Source organism: Protopterus annectens, chromosome 10.part0, assembly GCF_019279795.1.
Source record: "Protopterus annectens isolate FY-2018-M chromosome 10.part0, PAN1.0, whole genome shotgun sequence".
NCBI lineage: Eukaryota > Metazoa > Chordata > Ceratodontiformes > Protopteridae > Protopterus > Protopterus annectens.
The window spans coordinates 1,210,393,790-1,210,417,042 of record NC_056744.1 but is presented as its reverse complement, the minus strand read 5'-3'; positions in this window follow the sequence as shown (position 1 = coordinate 1,210,417,042).

The following is a 23,253-nucleotide window of genomic DNA, read 5'->3' as shown; positions in this document are numbered from 1 at the left end:
TAGGGTTGGTGTGTGAGTGGCCCATATGAGGATGGTGTTGCTCAGATAGTCCATATACTGTAATATTATGCTAGCTACCATATGTGGCTGTGGCTGTGTTCACACTGGTTGTGGTTATGCACTTTCGCACAGGTGTCTGTTACTCTGTGCTGTGACATGCCTGTAGAGCCTGCTATATATGCAGGTACATGTGTATTCCCCATACGAAATGTAGGCCAGTGTTGTAGCAGTCTGCCTGTAGCCTGCACAGTGCTTTGTTACATGCCTAGCAGCTTAGTGTACTTACCCAGTGTGATGTTATGTCCAAATACTTGCCAGATGTACTGCTGCCAGGCCACATAACAGTCATGTATCAGACAAAGCAGTGGGATGCTGTACAGATGTATGCCACTAACTAGTGGGTAGTATGCAGCCATGGCACCTCTCTACCACTGGTTATTATGTGTCAGGACAGACAGGGGTGTATGAATGCATAACCTATGGTGGAAAATGTATACCAGTATTTACATCCACATTGTCAGGCTTGGTCCACATGTCTTGCACTAAGGGGCTCTGTGTATACCTCTTGTATGACCAGAGTGTGTCAGACTATCCACATTTATTGACCATATCTCTGCTGTAGTCCACAGGATCATTACTGTGCTAGCAGTGGTACTGTACTATGATGTCCTTAGGATGTCTGTCAGTAGCCAATAGCGCACATGTTAAAAGTAAATGTGACCTCCCATATACAACATGTCTGTGAAGACAACCCCTATCACAGTAGCAATAGTCTAAATATATACCTGCACTACATACTTGACATCACCTTGCACTAAGAGGTTGGGACTATTGGTGCTGAGGTAGGGCTTCACTCCATGTTCAGGACATATGGTGGACATATATGTATATATAATTATCCATATATCTTTATAGATATATACACATGTATGTATCGACATACATAGATATGTATATATACATATATATATATATGGTTCTACCTGACTTCGTCGACAGCGCAGAAGACCGACATCGGAATCCGGAGCTCCAGAAGATCGAAAGCGAAGAAGACCGACGCGAATCGCGAGTGGCAGAACATCGACAATGCAGAAGACCGACACGACGGATGACAACACCAACGCCGAGGATGCCGACATGGGGAAAGGCTGTGTGAGTATGCGGTAGTGACGGACGTTAGGGTGAGCAGGTAAGTGTGGAGATTGACGGTCTGTGGGGATAGGGGTGGGTTAAGTGAGTTAGGGTTAGGGAGGCGGGTAGGTAAGTGTCGCGATAGTGACGGACCTTAGGGTTAGGGTAAGGTTTAGTGTGGGCTTGTAAGGACTTTGGTGTGCTTGTGTTGTGTGTGTGGTTTGTGGAATGGGGATGTGTTTTGTTTTTAATTGTTATTGTGGTGTGTGCAGTGTATGGGGTTTCGTGTTTGTGTACCGTCGGTTATTTCGTTGTCGGTTATGTGTGGTTTCGTGTTTATGGACTGTCGAATATGTGGTGTCGGTGATGTGGTTGTCGATGTTTTGTGGTTTGACTATGTCAGGTAGAACCATATATATATATATATATATATATATATATATATATATATATATATATATATATATATACACACATATAAACACTCAGATATATACATACACACAGCAATATATGTCTACACATATACAGATAGAGATACATATGCACATATACTTATGGATATCTACATATATATTGACAGTAATAGGTATATCAGAATAGATATGTATGCACACATAGTTATGGATATCTACATATATATCTACATAAATAGACATATCTGTACACATAGGATGTGCATACATATATAGCTATATATGCATATATCTATATCTATATATATATATATATATATATATATATATATATATATATATATATATATATATATCTATATCTATATATATATATATATATATATATATATATATATATATATATATACACATATACATATGAAGAGATATAAACATAGCCATATATATGTTGCACTATACAGATTTGTATACAGACATATGTATGAATATACATGTGTACGTACATGTAGACACATATCAACCTATATGTATATATCCATATTCCTGTCATGTGTAAACCTCATGGTTGTGTATACTCTCACAGATGTATCTCACCATATGTATCTGCTATGTGTACATTATGTTAAAACAACATATGTGATGCAACAGTCATATTAATAACAAGTACTACACAATTCTGGAAGTAAATGCAATTGTGTAATACTAATCAATATGTGTAGTGACAGATATCTTGGAAAAACAACTGTTTTCACAGTGTTCATGGTGTAGTGGTTAAGTGTTGTGACTTTAGTGTACAGGGTCCTGGGTTCAAGGACTGTTCATTTTGTTGCTGGGCAGAACAAGGGCTGGCAAATATAGAGTGATTAAGGCACTTTTAAGTAGTTGTAAGTGGGTTTGCTCGGGTTTGCATGTAGGTAAGCAATGCTAACTTTTGGTTACAGTTTCTGATACTCAGCTTCTAAATTGCTTCACCTGTGTAGGCATTACTTACTCCCACACAAACAAGCTTAAACCCACTTAATGCTGCTTAAAAGTGCTGACTCCCGCTTACCTCCATGCTAATTTCTTTAAAAGAAAAGTAAAAAGGGTTGATAGGAAAGTGGTAAAAAAGGGGCACAAAGAGGAAAAGACAGTGGGGAAGATAGCTAGGGATGTGCAGGAGGGTGTAGGAAAGGTCCATAGCTGCCCATTTCTTCTACAGCAACAGCTGTGCATATACACTGAATTTGGAGGTAGATTTGAACACTCAAACCCCTGAGAGAGGGGTGAGGACAACAATAATATGTTCTGATGCCAATTAGACCAGATTACATGTGTCCAGTGGACATATGTGTGAAATGGACAGCTAGATTGTTTTTGGGGAACAAATTGCCCTGATTTTTCAGGTGAAAGTGGGATGTTGGGGAGGAATAGTAGGTATATTTGGGAAGGCAGGTTGAGTAGGTTAACAGACGAGACAAACAAGACGTATACAAGGGTGATATATGACACATGTTGGGGGTAAACACCTTGATGGGGAGGGGTGTTGGGAAATTGGAAGCCCATGATCCCCCTAGTGGAAACAGTGGGACTGAGATCCCCACCCATGGACACTCACCACTGCACCGTCACAGCCCTGAAGGTGGCTGTGCTGGTGGTTGAGTAGGCGAGCCAGGCCGACCCTCTAGTCACAACACGCAGCCCTCGAGCTGGCGTAGAAGATCTCCAAACTGCTGACTGAGCTCTCTACACACCACGACCCAGACCAGGCAATGGGTGACAGCTTCCTGTCTGAACCCGCTCTCTCAAGGGGTCGAGCCCCATCCCCTGAGACGATTCCTCCCAAAGGTGGTGCAGGACCAATGGATGATGAGGTCCTGGGTTGGCCCCCAGATGTGCTGGTGCTCGGTGCCACAGCCAGCTGAAGTGGGAGAGATGGGTCCGCTGGGACCCGCATTCCCATACGTGCTATGGTGTTTATGGTGTATCAACATATGTGGGTTAGTAATAGTCAACACATTCCAGGGTTAGGTATAACAGCATGCATAGATATTCCCATTAACCCAGACACCAGATATGGAACAGATGCATAGCAAACGGAACACATGCATATATGAGACCACAGTGGTAACAACAACACCATGCAGGTACATTGATGGCACCATGCCACCGATGTTGGAGTATTTCAACATAGCACATGCATAGAAACAGATTTAAATAATTATCAACCAATAGGAAATATGTCCCAATATAACAGTGGCATCATCACATACCAGTTGAGGTGTGTATTTAGTGTATTGTTGCAGATATGGTGGGAGGGAGAGAAAGATGTCAATTAACAACTAGTATATTCCTGTAGTTCGCATTACTTTCCTAGTCAGTGCTGTTATCTGTACCTTACAAGTATTACTGCATTACCCTATTGCCTTAGTTTGGACAGTGATATGGCTGTTGACATCTTTATACATGAACTGGTTTTACCTGCAGTATACACCTCTTACCTGGTATACCTGTGGAGGAATTGTTTGTTAATACTGACTATTTCTACACATACTCCCAGATTCCAGGTTGATGTTATGCACATACCTGTCAATCTCTTTTTGCACAGACTCTGGCCATGTCTTGACCACATGCAGGTGAACTGGGACATCTGTAGACTATTGCCCTCTTCAACCTTTAGTGACTTACAACTCTCTTATACAGGATTTCCTACACAGTTATATTATGTAGCACAGTGTGGGTGACAGTGATCAGTAATACCTTATTATTCAGAGCAACTGCAACACTCACAATTCCATACAATACCAAAGTAAACAGTACCAGTACAGAGTATCTAGCTTTTATTTCTCAGCACAGTGTTTGTATCTGATGTACCTGTGGGAGCAATGTTTGTTAGCACTACCTGAATGTTGCTACACAAAGTACCAGATTTTGCATTAGTATTATGCACATAAATCTCACTCTGTTACTGTACACACTCTGGTCACAGCTTGAAACATGGGGGTGTAGCTAGGACATACTTGGCTTATTACTCTCATAACAGTTTATTGAGTTGCTAGAGTGACAGGTTTGTTCTCATAGATGTGTGACAATCAGTTGTATTTCTTGTTTGCTGCCTATACATCTAGGATCATCCCACTGATTTTTCAGGGGGACAGAGTGACAGGCAGCAGATATGGGCCAATTTACTGGACATTCTGGACATATCTGTACAGTTGTGGGGTATGATTCTGTATGCATACTACTACCACTCCCAGGATTCAAACCATGGCTGTGTGTGCTAAAAACACAACAGTTTATGTTTCAGTTGTGTGCTATTTGGATTTTGTTGTCTGTCTTTTCACTGTTTTCTGTCTATGTCTCTCTCAGTTGTGCTAAATGACCTCTGGGGATTACAACAGTCATATACAAACATTCCTATACATTATATTTATGTTGAACAGTGTGGGTAACAGTGCTTAATACAACAGTACTATTAAGTGATTGCAAATCTACATTACCATATGATATCAGAGTATACACATGCAGTCGAGCAGTTAGACCTTTATTGTCAGGTCATTATGCTTTTATTTGCCTACAAATTATATGAGACTCTTCCTGCCATATTCTCCGGTGTATGCAGCACTAACAATTAACTTACTAATGCTTTTAGACTTATTTCCTATGAGACTACATGCAAGAGTATTACTAACTTGCTTCACATCGCAACCTCTGCAGGTGACATCCATGGGCCTCCTGGTTTGCGTCCGCTCACTTACCACTGTGAAGGATATAAGAGGAATATTTGGCCATACCTATCCATAATATACATGTGCTGGCAATTATTAAACGGGTAGTGGAATGATACTTACACACAGCTGGGACAACCCCTGCCGTCCTAGCCTGTTGGATCCACTGATCCAAGAGATCCCCCTTATGCCGCTTCAGGTCAGCATAGTGTTGCCTGACCTGCTCACCAGTTCAGGGTATGCCAGTGGCACTGGTGAGGTCACAGGCAAGATGGTCCCCAGGCTTCCACCTTATATTAGGAACCTTAGTACTGGCCCTGCAGCAGTCTCTGCTCATGGTCTTTGACAAGGAGTCCTGCCATGACTCTGGACTCCTTGATGTCCCAGCACTGCACCCAAAAGTGCCCTCCTACTTCCCTTTCTGACATGGTGCCTGCAAGGGGAAGCTACAACCAGTAATGAGATGTATTTGCACATGTTGGGTTTAAGTAGGACCAAATTCCCACACTTTGCCATGATTGGCCAGTTTTGAAATGGCTAAGCTATGGGCAAACCTACTTACCTAAGGTTGGCATTGTTTAAAGGGGTATGCCACTGAGCAAATTGAGTTAGATGTCCCACACATTGCTTACACCAACTAAGCTGGCCTGTGTTTACTTTGCATTATATTTTCTTTTTGGCGTTGATTTATTATTCATTACATCTGATATATATATATATATATATATATATATATATATATATATATATATATATATCTATCTATATATATATATATATATATATATATATATATATATATATATATATATATGTCTGGTATCCATGATTCATGTGTACGTACACTGTATGGGGTCCTTGTGTTTAATAGGGGATTTCAGCACTCTATTACAATTACACCTCACATATGGGCTTACTTCTGTACTCCATCTCACATATTTATGTTATGTAGTAGGTTATAGAACATATGACTGTATACTGATTCCTTTCACATTTTCAGTTTGATTTTTAGTATAGTGAGGATTTGTTTGGTGATACCTTATTCTTATGTACTGCTGTGATGGCTTGGTGGTTAACTACTGTGACTAGAGTGTATAGGGTCCTGGGTTCAAGACCTGCAAGGCTGTTTATTTTGTTGCAGGGCAGAACAAGGGCCATTGGCTACAGAGTGATTAAGGCACTTTTAAGCACTTGTAAGCAGGTTTGCGTGGGTTTGTGTGAGGGTACGGGTCTATATTATATCATTGAATGCTTAACAAAGCGAACGCTGATTGATCGACCTAATTTAAGCAAAAGCTTAAAATCTTGAACTATCAGATCAGTGATTTTATTCCCAGGGAAAAAATTGCTGATCCAAAACACATACACACAACACAAGCACACCAAAAAAACAGAAATCCACACACATACACCTAAAATCTGATACCTAACCCTACACTAAACTATGCACACACACCACTAACTACCCACTTACCTTAACCCAAACCCTAACCCTAAGGTCCGTCACTATCGCACACTCACCTCACTTGCTCCCTAACCCTAACTCACTTAAATCTGCCCTAACCCTCATGTTCACTCATTCGCACCCACACCTAATCCGAGCCCTAACCCTAATTCACCTAAATCACCCTAACACTCATATCCACACAATCGCACACTTACCTGAATCCGACCGGTAACTTTCCACCATAACACTGAAAATACTGAAGTAACAGAAACGGACAACCAAATTCTTTCCCTAGGAAAAAATTTGTGTTTCTGCTGCTTCGATATTTTGCAGTTTCGCAAAAATAAGTTCGATCAATCAGCGTTTGCTTTTTTAAGCGTTCGAGGATATAATATAGAGCCAAGGGTAAGCACTGCTAACCTCTAGTTAATGATGCTTACAGAGATTTAGCTTCAATATTGCTTAACCTGTGTGCGCATTGCTTACCCCTTGCAAATGGGCTTAAACCCACTTACTTGTGCTTACATATGCTTATTCCCAGTTACTACTGCTTAATAGTTCTTACACTTGCTTACTAGTGCTTACCCCTGCTTACCACTGCACTAACTTAGACAGTGATGTCTAATGGCTCTTGGGGAGGTGGGGAATTTGGAAGCTGTATGGAGTTATTATTCATTACACATTTTATCTTCCATTTGTATCCCTGATTCCTGTGATTATCTGTGGACTTTGCAGCATTATGACACTGACACCTCACATTTGCATTTAACGCAGTACTCTGGTTCACAAATATATGTTATTTAGTAGGTTATGCAACTGAAAATATTCATCATAACATGGTTTGACATGGAAAATGGAATGTGCTGCAGTGGGACTCAAACCGGGAATTACTGCTCTGCCCACTACACTATTGCTATACTGCTTCCTTTGCATATATCTTCCTTTTTATCCTCTTCTGCCATTTAAGCTGCATTAACCGTAGCTAAGTGATGGGCAATCCCGTCCACCTATGGTTAAATTTAACCTGCACGGAAGATTAGTAAATCCGGGAGATTGTGTTTCTAAATGATTAGTTTAACAGAATGTGCTTGTGTAAAAAAAGTATTAATGTTTTTGTTGTTTTTCCTTCACAAGTAACAGAGGCTTGGTAGACATAATAACAGTGTGATATATTTTTAGAACAGCATGTGATGCATTGGCTTAATAGAATGTGCTTGTGTGGAACAAAAATATATATTATACTTCAGAATGTTTTGTAAGAAATGATATTAACAATAGAGGCTTGTTGGGATATCCTAAACAGATAAATGTACACAGATATTCAAACTAAAAGGAAATAGGTAACACAACAGAAAAAGTTACAACTATCCTATCAAAGAAAGAACATTCTTGCATGCTGAGAACTGGCTTTCTCTGGATGAACATGGCTAACACAGCAGAAAAAGTTACAGATTATCCTATCAATGAAATAACATTTGTGAAAGAACAGTTCGGCTTGCTGAAGGAGCTGGTTCTCTCTGGCTTGAGATAAGAATGCAGACAAAGAAGGTTTTAATACGGGAAAATAATGTTTTCAACAAAGACAATGTTTTGAAACTATAAAAATAATTGTAAAGACTTTTGTGGTGGACATTTTGTAATCTGAGTCAGCTGAGGAAGGGCAGTATGTCTGGCAGTATTCTATCTGTGCTATAAAAAATTATATAATCTCACAGTAGTGCTTGGTTGGCTTGCTTCAATAAATCTCTTTTTATATGAATATACAGCAGTATAGTTTGTCAGTGTGACTTGTATGCTGTTAATTTCAATTTAGCAGTGGCATGCCAGACTTAATTTGGACCTTTAAATATTTGTAAAAGTACTACAACAAGCATTAGTTAATATTTTGTTAGCCAACCTCAATACAGTCAGTCTTGAACAACTCAGCAGTATCAGGAACTTCCAAGTGGGTGAAATGAGATTTTGTATTTGCATCTGCTCTGAGCCATTCATCAACATTTTTGACAGAGAGGAAGTTTCCAGTTTACAGCTTTAGTCTACAGATTGATCACCTGGTTGCTATTGCTAAAAACTGTAAGCCTCTTTCTGAAATAACATGGGTGCCAGCAAGGACATAAGTGCTAGATACACACATTCTGTGGCCATAGACTTAAACCAAACTCTTGATAAAGTTTGGACATTATTACATCAGTGGTATAAACAAGCCAGTACAGATGTTAAATGTAATACAGCATTGTTTGATATAAATACAAGTGAGAAAGTTTATATGTGTAAATGCATTCATTGTTTTGATCAAAATGTACAAAAGTATAAAACTCCATTTGAACTGTGGAGACAGATATCCTTGTTTTTGTTTAAAACTGTGTTATATCATGTTAAAAGTTTACAAGTTATAGAGACAGCTGAAATGTTTCAGACCTACTGCTCGTAGTAGGATGCTTTTAACAGAGATGAGAAATTAAAGAAACACGACATACAGGTTAAGAAGTATATGCAAACTATTTCAGACATTTTGTCTAGGGCTGATGTAGCTATACAGATGCTACAAAATGTACAGATGGGCACACAGGTGACATGAAGTTTGTGCAAACGTAGAGAATTTAAAAAAAATGGTTACAATGGAAACATGCAGGTTTATGGGTTACAGATAAAATAAATTCCAGTCCAGCTGGCACAGCTAAAGTGCTCAGAAATATGTATTGGGTGTGGCCAGTTATGAAAAAAGAGTAACCATGCACATTTATGCTGTGTAGGTTACACCAGAACTAACAAGTCAAGTTACAGAAATACATTAGATTTAAAGGGTTTAAAAGTTACAGCAGCTAAGAGTTCGAAGTCTAACAGCTCTGTATTAGGTATGGACATGTCATTAGAGTTAATTACAAAGTTATTAGAGTATTTTAATATTACAGTTTCTGACAGGATGCTAGAACAGGAGGAGTATTTTAATTATGAGTATTTTAATATTATAGTTTCTGACAGGATGCTAAAACAGGCAGATCACTTTACTTGTTGAGTATTTTAATATTACAATTTCTGACAGGATGCTAAAATAGTCAAAGCATGACAACAGAAATATTTTTAAGCATAGCATTTTTCTTTTGGTACTGATGAAAGTGGGTTTAAAATAGTAAGTGCAGTAGGATGTGGGTAAGTGTAGACAGGTAGGGAGATGTGAACAGGGATGTACTGAGACTGGCATCAGCTCTCTTGCTATGGGAAGCCCTGATGATAGACAAACTGCATGTTTTTTCTATTGAAAATTGGGACATATCAAGCAGAACTGTATGCACTACAGAAAATGGAAAAAGAGGCAGATAGAGAAAGGAGTATTTGCAAGGAACTCAGAAGAAAAAGAAGTTAGGAAGGAAAAGCAAAAGTTGCAGGATGGTAACATAGTGGGTCAAATGTTTCATAATAAGGCAAGAGGGAATACTAAATTGCAACAATATGACAGTGAAGGCAATGTATATTGAATAGGAACTAGGAAAGTTCCTTTTTGTAGCTCAGAATGTAAAAGGCAACAGGCTGAATGTCAGGAATTGCTTCATCCTACATACGCAGTAAATGAAGATGATGATTCCGAGGAGCAAGAACACAATATTCATGTTGTCAGAGAAGTTTCCACACATCTGGATAATGCTAGTTATTCACAATAGGGGTGTGCTCCCCCATATTCAGATAGTGCAGTTAGCATTTTATAAACAAGGAAATGATGGTAGAGCTTTAAATGACATCTGGGTGGAGGGGTTGCTATGGCAAAATGTCTTAATAGGCACGGGAGCAGCGGTTTCTGTTACAAATTAAAGGTTTAAGCCAGATCTGAGAAAGAAAACTTTGATCTTAGGTTTTAATGGTAGTACATGTGTAGCAGTGAGCAGTGAACTTGTAGAAATTAACCCCAGGATTCAGCAAGCTCTGCATGGTGTGCAGGAATAGTACAAGAGCTGCTGCAGGCAATATGGCTGACGTGCGATCCAGGAATGAGCGCCCGGGACGTGCACGAGTGCTCCTGCAGTATTCCTGCATGGACACAACCCCTGTATGCTAATTACCTCATTTACTGATGAAAATCCAGGAAGCAAACAGGCATCCGTGCAGGAATAGTGTAGACTGCAGAAATGTATTCAGCCAATAGCTGAATACATTTCTGCAAACTACAAAACGAAGAGTTGACAGCTCATAAAACACATGCATTAAAAGGGTTAGGCATGCCGAAGGCCAAATATATGGCCATAGGCATGAAAATAAGTTGCAAAATGATAAAAATGAACATTTTTTTGGCCGATTTCGGCCGCTTAAGTGCAGGGCAGCGATGCGCAAATGGGATCGGCCTGAAAATAATAAAAAAGCTGGAAATACGCTTTTAAGCCAAAATCATAATTTTGCCATAATAGTCAATGGCATGCATAATACAAGACCATGGAGTAGTGGTTGCTAAGGGGGAAGGCTGAGTGTCGGTTTTGTAACCATGCATTAGCAGTCAATCCTATGCAAATGAGAGCAATGATACTGAATCACAGATTTCCCCTCAGTGCTAGCTTGCACCCAACCGTGTAGGTACAGTAATACCATGGTGTAAGCCTAAGGGCTAGATGACTTCATAAGGGGGGTGTGTCATACATGCTGTAAGCTTATTGGAGCTCTGTGGCCTGTGTTTGCCCTTAGCTAAGCACAGCTAAGGAAGATGGTGAGTCTGAAGCTGCCATGCAGTATTTACATTGCCTAGATGGATGTGCATGCCATGCACCGGGTTTTAAACAAAAAGAAAAAGAAAAAAAAAGAAAATAGCAGCTCCGTTCATCTGAGCACTGGGTTTGTGGAGCGTGCCTCTGGGCTTAAATAGGAAAGCAATGAGAAGGGAAAACAGCAGTAGGAAGGTAATCAAGGAGAACTAGCACAGCTGGCAGGAGAAATGTATCAGAACCAGGTAATTACACAGGCAGGAGCCTAGCTCAGCCCAGCATACTTCTATGAACTATGCAAACACCTTTCCCTCTGTTTTTGCCGACAAACTCTACACAACAGGTGTACACAAATGGGGAAATGATAGGGGCTGCTTTTGCTCTCATAAATCAATATGTGCAACAGGCTGAGGGTGGTGAGGATGAGAATGTTGATGACCAACCCACAGTGAAGAGAAGGAGAAGAGTGTACAAACCCAGGGTAACCTACCAGGGGCTACATGAGCTAGAGATAGTGGAGCACTATAGGGTGGACAGGGACCTCCTACAGGAAATTGTTGAGCTGTGCTGACCAAGCCTCACTCACAGAACTAACAGAGTGGAACCCATCCCAGTGGATACCAAGTTATGTGAAGGCTTAAGAATACCAGCCACAGGTACCTTCCAAAGGCCAACTGAGGATATCATGGGGATCTCATAGGCATCAGCATCCAGGGTACTCCACCAGTTCCTGGATGCCATGTCAGCACATCCCAGTTGGCACATATATTTCCACAACACCCGTGAGGTGTTGACCAGCAATATGCTTCTCTTCCACCAAATAGCAGAATACCCTGAGGTAGTGGCTGCTATAGACTGCATGCACATACACATCAAAGGACCACCCGGTGAGTGGGGTAGGATCTACATAAACCACAAGGGCTTCACCTCCATCAACTGCCAGGTCATGTGATGTCTAGCTACTACAAGATAGAGCAAAATCCTTGAAAGGTAAGACACCTTTGATCATTATAAGTAAAAAAGTAAGAGCTCTCATAAAATCATCAAAGGCAAATTTTGAGAGAAAAATCACCAAGGACTCTAAAGACAATCATAAGGCCTTCTTTAGCTATGTTAGAAACCTAGGAGGAAACTCCCAGATATGCTCAGAATTAGTTCAAAATGATGTGAAAATTACTGAACCTACACACATTGCTAACATACTGGCTGACAGGTTCAGTGCAAACTCACCCCCCCCCAAAGGAGAGATATCTATTCCAGAGGATTGTAGCCCCCCAAACATCTCCAACGCCCAGGTGAGAACTGCCCTCACTAAGGCAAAAAACACAGCATCCATGGGACCGGATGGTGTCCCCGCTGTGCTTCATGAACTCAACGAGGAATTAAACCCACAGTTAGGACAGCTGTTTAATCTTAGCCTCACCTCAGGATACATCCAAGGAGTGGCACTGCGACTGTGGTCCCACTTCATAAGGGCGGTGCCTCCACAGACCCTGGAAATTACCGCCCATTAGCCTGACAAGCCTTATCTGCAAAGCCATGGAGAGGATCATAATGGAACTCATAAATAAAGACATAGGGAACTTGCAGACTTTGGATCCAACCCAGTTTGGCTTTGTCAAAGGCAGATCCTGCCTCTTAAACTTGGTTGACTTTTTCGAGACAGTCACCAAGGCCATTGATGAGGAAAGGCAGTCCATACAGCCTACCTCGACCTGGCAAAGGCCTTGACACAATACCCCACTCAGGTATCATCGAAAAACTCATCAGCTTGAATGTAAACCCATACATCACAAGATGGGTTGCAAACTGGCTAAGTGACAGAACCCACAGGGTCAGAGTTGCTGGAGCCATGTCAGACTCAAAGCCTGTCACAAGTGGTGTCCCACAGGGCTCAGTCCTGGGTCCACTCTTGTTCGGCATCTACTTTTCTGAAGTACAAGCAAACACAGGAGGGTTATGGCTGACAAAGTTTGCAGATGACTGCAAACTGGGCGCCATAGTTGAAAACACATCTGACACAGATATCCTCCAGAAGGGCCTCACAGAAATGGATAACTGGTGCCAGAGCCATGGCCTGAAGTTAAACGCCAAAAATGCATAGTCATACCTTCGGGAAAACAAGGGTACCCCCAGCTTCCCTATAGGGGGCAAACCCCTGAGCACAGAAAAAGACATCAGGGAGCTGGGGACCCAAGTTGACAGTAGCTTTCGTTTGACACTCATGTTGGTAAAGTAGTTAGGAAAACCTTCTATATCGCCCACCTGATCATGAAGGGATTCACATCTAGATCAAGGGAGGTCATCGTCCCCCTGTACTCATCACTCATTAGACCTATGATTGAGTACAATGCCCCATTCGGAATGTATCTGACCAGACACCTGCTGCAGCTTGAAAGGCCCCAAAAGTTCCTCACCAAAAGGATAAAGGGTCTCAAAAATATGTCATGCTGCCCGACTGAAAGAACTCCAGCTCTATTCAGTCTCATACCGCTTGCTCAGAGGTGACCTGTGCCTGACATATAAGGCCATGTCAAACCCAGATTTGATGAATATGCTTCACCTCAAAAAAATATAGATCTCTCAGAACCACAAGGGCGGGAGACTTAAACCTTGACACGGTTATAAATAGAACGTGCTGGAGGGACAGATTCATCACCCAGAGACTCCCTATGCTGTGGAACAAAATCCCGGTACATGTGAGGCAGAGCACCTCGCTGGCCTTGTTCAAGAGGAATCTTGACCAATGGATGGGAGATCGCAGATATACCCCAGGGATTACTTCAGTGTCACTGCTTGACAGAGGCACAGAAAAATGATAGGCATAGTTTTTATTCAAACTAAAGGGGTGGCGAAAGCCACATAACTATGGGCTAGGCTTATAAATGCCCTTGGGCAGATAGCCTAGTATGGACCTATGAACCTATGAACCTATGCCCAGGGCATTATAATGAATGTGTGTGCTGGCAGCCCTGGAAGCTATCACGACTCCCACATCTGGCATATGACACAGCTGTACCAGAGATTTGCCAGTGAGGACATCCCATATGTCCACCTAGTGAGGGATGCTGGTTACACACTGGAGCCATGGCTGATGACACCCATCAGAAATGCACACACACCCGAACAAGAACTCCATAATGAGGCACATGCGCAAACCAGAATCATAATAGAGCATGTGTTTGGGATGCTACAGCCATGGTTTCAGTGCCTGGACACATCCGGTGGAGCCTTACAGTAATCTCCAGCTACATGTACCCAAATTGTCATTGTATGTGCCATGCTACACAATATGATCCTGCGGAAACAGATGCAGCAGGAACAGCATGAGGCATGGCCACACAGCCCCCTACCATTGCCAAAGCCAGCACAGGCACAGAGTGACTCAGAGGAGGAACAACCTGAGCCTGCCCCTGCAGGCAGAAGGAGGTGTGCCCGGTATGCCCAGGCTTTGGCAAAGAGGCAATGCATAGCACATACACTGACACGGTAGTAACCCAGGGAATGACACCTTTCTCTGACTTGCACATACAGTAAAAGGGATGCCAAACATGACATTGCCTGTGCTTAACCATGTATAGGGAGTGTACTATGTGCATCCGACATAGTCAGCCCTCCAGCACCCTCCTCAATACTGGCACAGCCACAAGGTAAGTCACTCTCAATATCAATTGCTGAATGGAGTAGCATGTTCTGTTACTTGTATCTATGGTATGGATGTGAGCATGCAAGGGAATCGGGTGGCTGAATGGGATGGCAGCAGATAGTAGACACCTATATGGGCAGCATGAAATCCATAACAAATACTGGTGTCAACATAGTAAGCAGTACTATACAAGGTGACAAATCCCACTGCAGGACATGTGGTGGCCAAATGTGTGTCTAGAGGACACACACATGCATGTCAGTGAGGCTCACATACCCAAAAACAGTCTCAGCCAGCAGGACAGGTGTAGATGACCACAAAGAAAGGCTGTGCTAAGGCCTCCAATTGATGGCAATGGAGAACAGCCTCCCTCCAGACTTACACAGACTACAACAGGTCAGGCAATTGGATGTTAGTTCTGAAGGATAAGAAGTCTGAAACTGAAATGTAAGTCAATAAAACCTAAGATCTGTACTAAACTGATATGCCTCTAGTCTGCATGATAGGTCAGAATACAGAATGAAATGGAAGCCAACAGAGTACCTGAAATACCAGTACAGTCATAGGAAAAGTTTACAGTTGTCAGGTGTTCCCCCCACAATCCTATGTAGAAATGTAGTAACATATATGTGTGGGTATAATAACAGCAGAGCACAGATTATCTGAGTTGGCCAAATTAGCAGGATAGATTGTTGCACGTGTACAATATGCAGGGCTCTGTGTGTTAGGTTGTTGTGTGTTGTATATTGTGTGAAAGTGGTCAGCATGTAGGCATGGAGGGTTGTGTCCCGGTGGGCTATGGCCAGTACTGTTGATGACTGGGTCAAGTTCTAACAACTGCAGTGGCAAACACAATGTATCCCAACAAGAACCAATCCAGCTGTAATCCATACTAAATGTTCAGATTTAATATCTGTCACCATCTGAAAGTTGGATATGGCATGAGTGTGGGCCCAGACATACACACAGTACACAGGTGGAAGCACCCTAGACAGAGAGTGCATAAAATGTTACTGTCAAATGGACACACCTTTAGAATTGTACATATAGGCTAGCCGCACATTAGTTGTCTGTGTAGTATGGAATACTGATGTAGTCTGGCCAAACACTGGCAGACCACAAAAGACACAGTTATGAAGTACTGAGGAACCACTGATGTCCCTGCACAAGCCAGCATAAGGGGAATTCCCCACGTATATCTGTGAATCAGCTGCAAGAAGCTTCCATAGCACACATGCACTCAGCTCACCCCACCATCAGCCACAGGCTCATCACAGATCATAACCCTGCTGTTGGGAATGAGTACAATATGACCTCCACTTCTGTATGGGAATGCCCCCAGAATGCAACATGCTGAAGAGGTGTCCCATGCAGGTGTGTCCCTAGCTGTAATCAGCACCCTGACAGCATCCACACCAATGGATTAATAAGGATAGAAACTATTGCCATTAACACCTTGCACACCTACCGTCACCCCAGGGGAATCCAGTGGCTTGCAGCCTGGGACTGTAGGAGTGACAGGATCCACTGGCATGCTAAAGATGACCTGCATCATTACCAAATTTCCTACAGTCTTCTGTCAAACGCCTGTGACTCACCCATACTACCAATGAATGTTATCTCATGGGGTCCCAACTAACAACATAACAGTCAACAGAACACAAATGCAAGACCATGTCAACAAATCCCAGTAGCATGTCCACCATATCCTACTGCATGAACTGTGGACCAACCCCTAAATACTGCTGGGATGAAGTGATAACTATAGGAATACTTATCAGATATTGCTTGCATAATATTAGGAAGAGGATAGAATAATGGGGGAAGGGCAGAAGCATGGATGCCATGGAGTGTGTAAAGTCTGAAACTCAGATGTGTGCCCATATTATCCCTGCCTGCAAACCCAAGAATGGATGGCTACAAACTTGCTCATAAACCACAATGTGAAGGGGAAATGACCAGATATATGAGCCCTGCCTCTGGGTAACCATGTGTGAATCTATACAGCTGAGAGGTATGGCCATAGCAGGATATGGCCATTCTGTCATGTTGATAGATGTACAAGCAAGGGATCCTCAGCCACCACAGTACCAAGGTCATACTGGGCATGCTCCCACACTTAGATAAATGAAGCCCATGTCTGGCAACAGCAGTGGTCTATACATATCTGTCAGTTGCAGATGTCTGTGCACACACACCACATTGCACACCCATCATGCTTTGCACACACATCCGATAGGAATACACACATATATACAAGGACAGCATACTATAATAGGTCAAACATACACAAAAGGAGATGTGGGGAAGAGAGAGACAGATAGTGACAAAGAGCTTCCCATCATAAGGCCTGTCCCACCCACCACACATCCAACTGGCCAATATCACATGATGTGCCAATGTCTATTAGTGTAGACATTTGCTTTTGGTAGCCCTCAGCACTACAGTGCCTGTGGTGCTTGTGATAACTGTGTAACATGACAGCACAAGTCAGTATTCATCTAGCAGTTGTATACACAGTCCTGTCAAATGTAAAGTTGTGTGACTGAGTATTGTGTGTGTGTTTCCAGAGGAATGGTTTATGGCCATTCACACACACTTCACTCCTCATTGCCCTAGTTTAGCTAGCTTGCTGATGTCAGTCACCTTGAAATACCCCTTTGGAAAAAGATCATTCCTATAAGCTCTGTGGCGTGTGCAATAATTGTGTAATGCTGTAGTGTGATGCACTAGTTAGGTAGAAGTTCTAATCCCAGACATGGCAACTGTGGAACTCTGTAAGTGTAGGCATCAATGCTTTTGAGGCCATTCACAGTCACTACACCTTCCATTGCCCTACTTTAGCAAGCCTGCTGATGTCAGTCACCTTGAAATACCTTCTTGGACAAAATTCAGCCCTGTAAGCTCTGTGGTGCATACAATAACTGTGTAATGCTATAGTGTGATGTATTAGGTATGTAGGAGTTCTAGTCCTAGGCATAGCAACTGAAGTCCTGTGTTTGTGTGTGGAGGGATCAATGCATTTGAGGCCATTCACAGTCACTACACCTCCCATTGCCCTACTTTAGCAAGCCTGCTGATGTCAGTCACCTTGAAATACCTCCTTGGACAAGGTTAATTCCTGTAAGCCCTGTGGTACATGCAATAACTGTGTAATGTTATAATGTGATGTACTAGTTAGGTAGGAGTTCTAATCCCAAATGTGCCAACTGTGAAACTCTGTGTGTTTGTGTGTGTAGGGATCAATGATTTTGAGGCCATTCATAGACACTACACCTCCCATTACCCTACTTTAGCAAGGCTGCTTATGTCATTCACTTTGAAAGACACCTTTGGATAAGAGATAGCCCTCTCATGTCCGTGGTGTGTGTGATAACTGCATAATGTTATAGTGTGATATATTAGTTAGGAAGGAATTCTAATCCCAGACATATGAACTGTGAAACTCTGTGTGTGTTTGTGTGTGAAGGGATCAATGATTTTGACGCCATTCATAGACAGTACACCTCCCATTGCCCTACTTTAGCAAGGCTGCTGACGTCATTCACCTTGAAATACACCTTTGGATACCAACTTACGCTATTAGCTCTGTGGTGCGTGCTTTAACTGAGTAATGTTACAGTATGATGTACTAAATAGGTAGGAGTTCAAATCCCAAAATTGGCAACTGTAAAACTCTGTGTGTGTAGAGAGTAAGGCTTTGAGACCATTCACAGTCACTATACCTCCCATTGCCTTACTTTAGCAAGCCTGCTGATGTCAGTCACCTTGAAATACCTTCTTGGACAAAATTCAGCCCTGTAAGTTCCATGGTGCATGTAATAACTGTAATGCTGTAGTGTGATGTACTAGTCAGGTAGGAGTTCTAATCTCAGATATGGCAACTGTGAAATTGTGTGTGTGTGTGTGTGTGTGTGTGTGTGTGTGTGTGTGTGTGTGTGTGTGTGTGTGTGTGTGTGTGTGTGTGTGTGTGTGTGTGTGTGTGTGTGTGTGTGTGTGTGTGTGTGTGTGTGTGTGTGTGTGTGTGTGTAGACCATAATGATTTTGAGGCCATTCACAGTCACTACAACTTCCATTGCCCTACTTTAGCAAGCCTGCTGATGTCATCTACCTTGAAATATACCTTTGGAGAAAAGCAAGCCCTATAAGCTCCATGGTGTGTTCCTTAAATGTGGAACAATGTAGTAGTTACACAGCTATGGATTTAAATCTCATCTGTGGCTAGTGTTTGTGTATGTACCTCAAAGATTGTGTCCCTATTTACAGCTAGTACACATCTCAGAGCCTGACTTCAGCAGTCCTTCAGATATCATCCACCTTACAAGTATCTGTTGCGAAGCCTATACCATGGCAGGTCAGTGGTGCATGTGGTAAATGTGTAACATAATGGTCCATAAAGGCTGTCAACTAGAGGTTTGAACCTCACCTTTGGGAAATATGAATGTGTGATTAGGGTAAAATTATTTTTGGGATCTCTCACCCACTACATCACCCAATGCCACTATTTACAAGGGCTAGTGATGTTCTTCACCTTAGAAGTACCTTGGGACAACATCCAACCAATAAGCTATGTGGCATGTATGATAAATGTGGTACACTGTAGTAGCAATACATAGGTAGGTAGAGGTTTGAATCTCACTACTGACAAGTGTGTGGGTGTGTGTGTTTGTCATCAGTATCCTGTGTGGAGGTTGCTGTGATTGTGTAATGCCAAGATGCATTGTGGGGTGGGTTTTGCTAAATTATTCTATTGAGGACCTACTATATGCCACAATGTTCAGCTTAGAAGGACAATAGATGTCAAATAGCAGAGAGGCAAGTGTAGACAATCCATAGTACTACATGTGACATTATGGATCCGTGAACAATATAGGCAACCCTTGTATTACTCAGAGAACACTCTCCACCCATGTCTCATACACAAACACACTTGGCTAGGCAACAACCACTATATTGTTAGTTCCCTGCATATTGCCCACAGATAGTAACCACAGTGTGATTGCAGTGGACTACATGCCTGTTGATCACAACACTGCCACTAACATCAGAATGTACTGTAATGTGTAACATCTCCTGACTATGTGTTATCCAGCAAGTAAAAGGACATGGCACCCTGTTCCATCCCATACAATAGGCAAATAATTGCTTACAGTGGTCCTTTGCTATGTCCCCCACTGGATGCCTGCAGCAACTGTAGAGTCTGCAAATATAACCCACAAAGGGAATACCATGCCTTATACACATGCCCTGTATGGACAGATGCCAATAACTCCACCAAATACCTGTATCATGCTGTCAATGTAGATGCAGGCACAACCTCAGTTCCATAGCCAAGTCTCACTAAATGAGATGAAGAATGCCACATCATATGATAAAAATATGTCCACACAACATGCCCCAGAGACCCCAAGTACACTTCCAAATGTCACAGAACATGCATGTGGGACATGTGCACAACCCAGACACTATCCATGTTATGGAATATAGATCACATACATGGTAAGCATTGCACAGCGCCATCCACAATAGTAACCCAGATGAGTGGATGGTGAATACAATACCCATCTGTGTGGGCCAATCCAGGGACTACACCCCTGAACCACACTGGAGACCGTTATCATGTGGCCTGATGCCAAAGTATTCCCTTTGCGTAGCCTTGTACAACCTTCTGGCACAGTCAAATACTACACACCTGTGAAGCAATGAACCCGTGCATGTCAGTACTGGAAAGTGTTTGTGTGTGTGTGTGTGTGTGTGTGTGTGTGTGTGTGTGTGTGTGTGTGTGTGTGTGTGTGTGTGTGTGTGTGTGTGTGTGTGTGTGTGTGTGTGTGTGTGTGTGTGTGTGTGTGTGTGTGTGTGTGTGTGTGTGTGTAGATTAATGATTACTCACTACACCTCCCATTGCCCTACTGTAGCATGTCTTCTGATGTCAGTCACTTTGAAATAACCCTTTGGCCATATGTCAGCCTGATAAGCTCTGTGGCACATGTAATAACTGCATAATACTGTAGTGTAACAAACTAGTCAGGTAGGAGTTCTAATCCTGACCCTGCCAACTGTGATAATGTGTGTGATTCCCTGAGAGAGTGTGGTTGTGTCTTCCTTGACATCTGCTTTTTTGGATGGTCACATGTACTACACTTCCCTTATCCCTCTTTTATATCTGTTGCTGATGTCACTCAACTTCAAAGTTACCTTTGGACAGTTCTTCAACATGTACACTCTGTGACATGTGCAATAACTGCATATCAATGTAATAGCAATACATAGTCAGGTAGGGGTTTGAAACTCAAAGGACTGGTTAGTGTGTGTTTGTGTGTGTTATCAGTGTCCTGTTGGGGGTGAATGTGTAATGACAGGGTTCATTGCAGTCTGGGTTTTGCCACATCATTATATTGAGGAGCTACATATCCCATTGTCAACATTACAAGGCCAACATTTTCCAAACATTGTAGAGATTCTAGTCAACAATCCTCAGCCATAAATGTGTACAGCCATGTGCAATTACCATGTGACACTATGGATTAGTACACAATATAGGCAACTGTCAAAAAGCCCAGATACCACCCATGGATCATACACAAACATGCTTGGCTCTTACTCTCCTACTCCATCCTTTCTTACTTTGTCTCTGTCTGTCTCTCTCACTCCCTCTCTGGTGGATGTGGAAAAGTACACTTGCTTTGCTATATGCAGCAGCTTGAGTTTTGTAAGTGATGCTCATGATCAGCTGATGGTCTGTGCATAAATTGCAGTCCCCCACTAGCTGATTGCACATGGAACAGCTGTGGTATCATTCTTATAGCTAATTACACGGAAACACACTCCTATAACTAAGCACGTCATGTGGGTGTTGGCCGTTTTCCTTCACTGTTAGCAGGACTTCATGTGGGTGTTTGACAAACAGCATCACAGAGGGTAGTTGGATATACCTCTTACAACATACACTGTAGTGACAGGCCAACAAACAGGAGGAGGATGTTCCAGACATGAGGACGGAATTGAAGTAATGTTGGTTTAACAGGGTTTGTGTGGATATAGCTGTTCTACATGATTTAATATCTGTCATGACAGTGTTATGTGGTTGGGAAAGCTCTCATCTGTAGGGCTATCTACAGACTGGCCAGTGTTTGGAGTCTTACATGTGTTGTGTTACTCACACATTTCCTATCTTTAGAAATGCAGTAGAATACTCTGAGGATTGCAGTCAGTACATGGTGACAGCCATGTGAGTTACTGACTTCATATCCCTCAGAAGACATCTGTCACAGCAAACCCTGTTACACCAGTAAATGTATGGGTTTATCACCACAACATGTTAATATTGGCCCTGTGTTTGTGCCTCCAGCCAGAACTCTGTCAACCTTTGTACATATATCATGCAGTAAGAGGTGTATATGTTCAGTACATCATTATTTACTGACATCATACCTGATAACAAGCCAGTGAGATATGACTGCTAGACATGTTATGTATAGTAGGCCTTATATTTGGGGACAAAACCTGGACATTCTGTTGTAGTGTGTACAGTAGTGAGGTCTGTGTACTTATGGTGATTGTTGACAGAGTGTGTATTGTGAATATGTACCTTGGCCTGTATACAGACTGTGATAGATTTCATTGTTCTTGGCCCTATTCTATGTGATGTTGCATGCTGCTCCAGTGTATGGTACACTATTGGTGTACATGATTGTAGGGCCATACCGACACATGTCCCATGCCACAGTCAGGCATTGGAATATACACTGTGTATTGGCCCAGTATATGTAGGGTTAGTGTGTGAGTGGCACATATGAGGATGGTGTTATTCCCACAGTCCATATGCTGTAATATTAAGTATGCTTACCATATGTGACTGTGGATGTGTTCAGATTGGTTGTGGGTATGCACTTTCACACAGGTGTCTGTTACTCCATGCTGTTACATGCCTGTAGAGCATGCTATATTTGCAGGTGCATGTGTATTCCCCCATAAGAAATGTAGGCCAGTGTTGTGGCAGTCTGCCTGTAGTTTGTACAGTGCTTTGTGACATGGTTAGCAGCTCAGTGTATTTTCCCGGTGTGATGTTATGTCCAGATATTTGTCAGATGTACTGTTGCCGGGCCACCATAACTGCTGTGTATTTCTGACAAAGCAGTGGGATGCTGTACAGATGTATATCACTAACTAGTGGGTAGTATGTGGGCTTGTGACCTCTGCTCCTCCAGTTATTATGTGT